General features: G+C 33.7%; 1 long non-coding RNA gene across 1 annotated transcript; it reads right to left on the bottom strand.

Moving 5' to 3' along the window:
- Nucleotides 1-345: 345 nt before the first annotated feature.
- LOC115978833 lies at nucleotides 346-5868 on the bottom strand. The gene is made up of 3 exons (XR_004088879.1): nucleotides 5800-5868; nucleotides 2995-3064; nucleotides 346-383 (listed from the first exon to the last, which is right to left on the bottom strand). It is a non-coding gene; the product is annotated as an uncharacterized LOC115978833 (long non-coding RNA).
- Between the last annotated feature and the right edge of the window lie 271 nt (nucleotides 5869-6139).

Here is a 6139-nt window from a genome sequence, read left to right as displayed (position 1 = left end):
TAGAATTATGAAATTCTTAAACCTCGACAGATAGGAGGTGTCAAGAAGCTGTCGAGCAGGTGTCGAGCACACCAGTCTTTGAACAGCTTTCTTAAGCTCGATAGATGTAGCTGTCGAGTCAGCTGTCGAGCTTGAATGAATTTGCACTATCAACTTGTTTTCTTGGATAGACTTGAAGGCTTCAACACTTGATCTTGAAATATGGTTTCTTGAAGTATTTAAACACATCCTAAATCTACCTAAATACAAGTAAAGTACGTTTTGTCAAAGGATAAGCCAATTACATAAAGTAGTGACATATGTTCCTAACAAGTGAAACACTTATGTCCTAACAAATTACCTTCTCTAAAAGCTTATGTTGTGAAGCCTTTTCAAGCCTTTTCCTGCAAGGTAAAAAATGCTTGGTATGGCACCTCAAATATGTATATATATAGAGAAACATCATTTCTATGCTTATATAAAGAAGGAAGAAAGGGAAATAAATTTCTAGACAGGCATTTTAATATACATGATGAATTTCAGATTGTAATATTTAGGAGAGCCTTTTTTTTATAAGAATAATTTTATTGAAAAAAAGACTACATACAAAAAGCACAAAGCAGCCAAAACAATTACACAAGAAAAAAAAAAATTTATGTTCAATAAGAAAGAGACTATAAACACAGGAATGGAGTCACTAGTCGTGAAACCCCATGCGTGAGACCAATCAAACAAAGTGCCTACAAATGAGGCTAAAACATGGTCCCCTCCCTGTGCTCTCCAAATCCTCAAACATACGTCTGTTACACTCCCTCCAAATAATCGAAATCAAACATAATGGCACTAGGTTCCAAATATCTGAAGAATACTTACCCAACCAGTTCCTCCAACCAAACAAAAGGTTAAGCAATTTCTCAAGTAAAACCCAAGAGACCCCAAAAAAATCTAAAAGAAAAGCTCCACAATTGATAGCCTTCGTATAAATCTAGTGAGATTCTTTGACTTAAAATAGTAGTATTGACAATTAACTATCAGCAAAAAGGAGCTACTAATTTATCATGCATCATTCAAGCAGTCTAGAAATAAATTTATTTCCATTCAAATGGATTTATTATCATACACCCTTCAATCCAACCACCCCTCTTCAAATGGGTCAAATTATCATACACCCTTCAATTCAAATGGATTTATTATTTGTTCTTGCTTGAGTGCTTTACAAACAAGAGCTAGCCTTATTTAACTAGGCTACTTGAGTACAATCGATGTCCTAACAAACAATTTTTTTATTTTTTTGATAAGTAAGAAGATTTATTGATATCAAAAAGGGACACCCTAGTACACAGGGAGTGTATAGGGGTCAAGTACAGAAATTACAATCTGTTTGCCTAACCACCACTAACTAAACAATTAACTTCCCAATTCAGGCACATGCTCAACACCAATATCCATGACTTTATTTCATGACTTTTAACATTTGAGCGGTTATTTTTGCTATGGATATTGGTGTTGATCCTGTGGAGTTTGAAGGTGATTCAGATGTTAAAATTCATGAAATGAAGAAAACTACCACTATGCTCTACTCTATATGGCAACATAATCATTAGTGAAGCTCAAGTCTTTGTACAAGGTTTTACCACTCTCATTTGTATAATGTACAATGCAAAGGACACGCATGCTTTAGCAGGAAGAGCTAAGGAAGGTAATGATTTGTTTGTCTGGATGAAAAAGTTCTCTCCAGATCTTTCTTTCTATATCTAATCTCGTTGTCTTAATAAAATTTGAACAAAGTTTGGCTTCAAACATATTTGGAGTCTTGGGCACCAACCATCAATAAAAAGATGACACTAATCCATATCATCATGTGCATTGCACATGATTCACTTAACTCAACCAACCAAATGAGTCTTGTATATTACACATGACAAAACGCGTCATATTCCTTGTTGAAGCCAAACCTTTTCCATAAACTTCAACTTGCCTTTCTTCTCTAAAAATAATAAAATCCCCAATGCACAAATGGACTTTATTTTTTATATATAGCAATTCTTAAATGAAGAATTTGTTATAGATGCACCAATGTAGGTATAATTACACTATTAAACTAAAATTTTTTTTTTTCATGGAGAATTTCTTAATTCTAATGATTTATTCAACATACGGAGTCTCTATTATTGTTCTTTTTTTATTATTATTCAACAAAAAGTAAGAACTTATGATTTTTGATTTGATCCTACAATACAATTCTTGAACCCTTCCGTTGATCTTACGTAAGATCTCGATTTAACAACCTTGGCCATACCAATGGATATGACCAATGGAGTTGAAAATACCAGGAATGCAACTAACCCAACTAAACCAGTGAAACCCAAGGGTTTTTCCGAAAACCTATAAACTAGATGGTTGAACTAAAATCACCTTATATTTTGAACATCCAACAGCAACACCAATGAACCATATGTGACACTATATTCTCTCTTGTTGAAAAACCCGTGGATGAACAATCAACTAATAAAACAAGTCATTCAAGAACCTGACAAGGGCCAGTATAATTTTTGATTCTTCAAACAGCTAGAGAGAAGGGCAATGGAGATCATCAGCTCATGTTTGAATAAAGGATCTGCATGTTTCCGCAATCTTACTAACTATATTAATCATACAAACTGTACATGTAGCATTCATAAAAGCAAGAATACAGCTTTTGCATGTTGTTTCTTCCATCAGAATGTTTAGCTTAAATAATTTTTGAAAAAATAAACAACAAATAACCAGTGCTTAACATTGCCTCCAACATAAATGAGACAAACCTAATGGTCACCATAACTGAGACAAACCTAAATGCTATAATCAGGAGCATATTACAGCCACAATATCTTGGGTCGGGTATTCAATACCACCTCAACATTACATCATACATAACTCAGATTCTTTTTTTAGAGGTTGGGAGGGGGAAAGGCAGGGGAGGAGTGGGAAGGGGAGGGCAAGGGGGATTTGAGGATATAGAGAGGCAGTGCTTACCTATGGTTTATGAGGCAGCAGTGGCAAACTACTGCGGCTGCTGTTGCTACTGCTTCTTCCTTTAATGGGCCTACACATAAGCAAGCTTGCATCAGAACAAACCTGAATATAAATGAAAGCATGAAACATTTAAAGCTGCAAACACAAGTCCTAAAACTATATATATATATATATATATATATATATATATCAACAAGGAACCTAATATGATATGTGTTAAAGGAATCAAGTTTACTCTTCAGGCAATGTCAATAGAGGAGAGAACCTAGTTAGGAAATTGTTAGTCTATTAACTAACTAGAGGTTTGGCATGCACCATGTGTGAGTACCATGACTCACAAAATTTCTTTATTAAATTTATTTGAGTTGCTAATTCCCTTCTCCACAACTTTTGGTCCTAACAAGATCCTACTGCCAAGAAAATCTTGGAAAGTGGGAGATATAAATAACTTGAAATAATAAAAATCCAAATCCAAATTATTGTCTATACAACTATATCCTCAAAAGTTGAGATGAAATAGACTTCTTCTATCTTCCATTAATTTGGGGATAACGGAAAACGGAAAACATCTTCACACCAAGAAGAGAAACTTCAAATGTGCAGAGATTTATGATTTTTATTTTGGATAAATAATATTGCCAATAAGGTGAGACCAAGGGAATCAATACCCTAACGGAATCAATAGCTTCCAACACATATTTAAGGTGAGACCAAGGGAATCAATAGCTTCCAACACATATTTAAGGATAATATAAAGAATTAAAGGCATTTTAGGAGACTATGATGGCATGTATCTTTTTTATTGGGGAAAGCGAATTTGAATTTAAATTCTTTTTCATTGAGAAGATGTATATAATTTTAGCTAAAACCACAGGAACTAAGTTGGCATAGAATACTAGAAGAAGGGTAAAATAGTCCAGAAACAAAGAATGAAAGTGTTGGGAAAGAATTGGAGAGAGAAAGAGAGAGACTGAAACGAAACTGAGGCAGAGGCAGAGGCAGAGACAGAGAAGAAAAGAGTTTGCGTGTTATAAGAAAGCTTGGGGGGGAAGGAAAACTCTTGGGTCCTGAAAGTGTTTTTATAAAGCTCAGAATTTTTTTTAAAATTTTAGTAAAAGGTTTTCTGAAAAATAGAATTTGTATATTATTCAGCTAATATCCAACCATGTAAGAGAGAGAGAGAGAGAGAGAGAGAGAGAGAGAGAGAGAGAGATAGAAGTAGTTAATCTAACCCATCAATGAAGTAATCTTTCTGACCATGGTTGAAAAAACTACTTGTGGGCTGTGGCTTGGCTTGTGAGAGTTGTGATGTTTTTCTTCTTTGTACTGCTACATTTTATATTAGCTTGAGAAAAAAAATATTAAAAAAAAAAAAAGAAAAGTCAAATTTCATAATTCGTCTAATAAAACAACAAATACACAAGACCCAAAATTTTAGCTTGTCCATTTCTATTATTGGAAGAGACATTAAGGGTCCGTTTGGTACATGTATTTAAAAATTGAAAATTGTTGTTTAAAAACTTTTGTAGAAATACGTGTGAGTGAAAAAGTGTATAAAAATACGTAAAATGTTGTTAAAAAACTGAAAATTGTTGTTTGAAAACACTCACCAAACACCCCCTAAACAACCCCTAATTTTGTTGTCCACAATTTAATTAAGTGAACTTTATGTTGTACTATGTTTAGTTCTTTAATTTCTAAAAGCTTTGATTCTCAAAAATATATAACTTAGAGAAGTGTTAAGGTCTAAAAAAAGTAACTTTTGTTTCAATAAATAATTATTCATTCAGCAAAAAATAAAAACCCAAAATGAATGCCCATAGCCAAATCCAGCCTCATGTCTTAAGTGCCTTTGCTAGAATTATAATTTCTCTCATGTAGTGAACATTCAAGCCTACATTTTTCCACTTGGTCCTTTCAATTAAATCAGGAGATAATGTTATTTGGTAGCTTATAAATTCTATTAGTTATTAATGAAATGATAAAAGTAATTTGAATTACAATTCTATTAGTACTTAGTGAGATGATAAAGTCATTTGAATTACAATTTGTTGCTTCCCTTTAACTTTTAGATTTAACTCCTTAAAATAGTAATACCCTTAATTTATTTTTGTATTTTTGTAGGCTTCAAAATAAACCTTGGCTGTGATTATTATCATCATTATAAGAAAACCATCTAAAAATTAATATACATATCTAATATCCAATAGAATGATTAATAACCAATTGAAATACATCATCACAGTCTCAACCTTCAAGAGTTTTGTAATTCAATAATATTGTCCAATTCTTTCAATAAAAAAGAATTTAAATTCAAATTCGTTTTCCCCAATAAAAAAGATACATGCCATCATAGTCTCCTAAAATGCCTTTAATTCTTTATGCTCAACTTTAAAGCTTACATAAATGTTCCAATGGTTGATATTAAGGTTTCACATTTCTAATATGTAAAGTTGTAAAAGCTTGAGGTTCTATTTACAAAATAAGTACATGATCTATAATTTTTCCTAGTAATCAACCAACCACCCAATTACAACCAAACAACAGAAACACAATAAAAAGAGTGGAAAAAAAAAATCACAGCAAAACTCATGATTGAACCAAAAATAGTTCTAACCCATTCCTTGAAATTCCAAATAAACTACAAAAACAAACACCAATCTCAGCACAAAATTCCAAATAAATTTTTCTCGCATTTTCTTGGGAACTAAACAGAGTAACACACGAAACAATCAAATCAATCATAATTTTGGAACAAAAACCACAAACCCACATGAAAAAAATCACACAATAAGAAAATCATACCTGAGAGAACTGACTGAGGGTGGAGAGGGTGCTTGAGAGTGGAGACTGAGTGACAGTGGAGAGGGTGAGAGAGAGAGGCATGAGAATGAGAGAGGCACGGGCATGAGAGGGTGTCTGTGTCAGGGTTGAGAGGCGCGAGTGTGAGAGGGTGTCTATGTGAGGGTGGAGAGGTGCGAGCGTGAGAGGGTGGAGAGGGTGTGAGGGAGGCGTGAGAGAGAGAGAGTGAGAGGGTGAGTGACAGAGAGTGGAGAGGTATGTGCGAGAGTGAGAGGGAGAGAGAGGCGTTAGACTTGATTTATTTTTGAAAAAACTCTATTAGAAATCGAGTCTCAGAGACTCG

The sequence above is a fragment of the Quercus lobata genome, chromosome 3 (assembly GCF_001633185.2).
Source record: "Quercus lobata isolate SW786 chromosome 3, ValleyOak3.0 Primary Assembly, whole genome shotgun sequence".
NCBI classification, from domain to species: domain Eukaryota; kingdom Viridiplantae; phylum Streptophyta; class Magnoliopsida; order Fagales; family Fagaceae; genus Quercus; species Quercus lobata.
The sequence above is the reverse complement of the archived record's forward strand: the minus strand, read 5'-3'. Positions and strand labels throughout refer to the sequence as shown.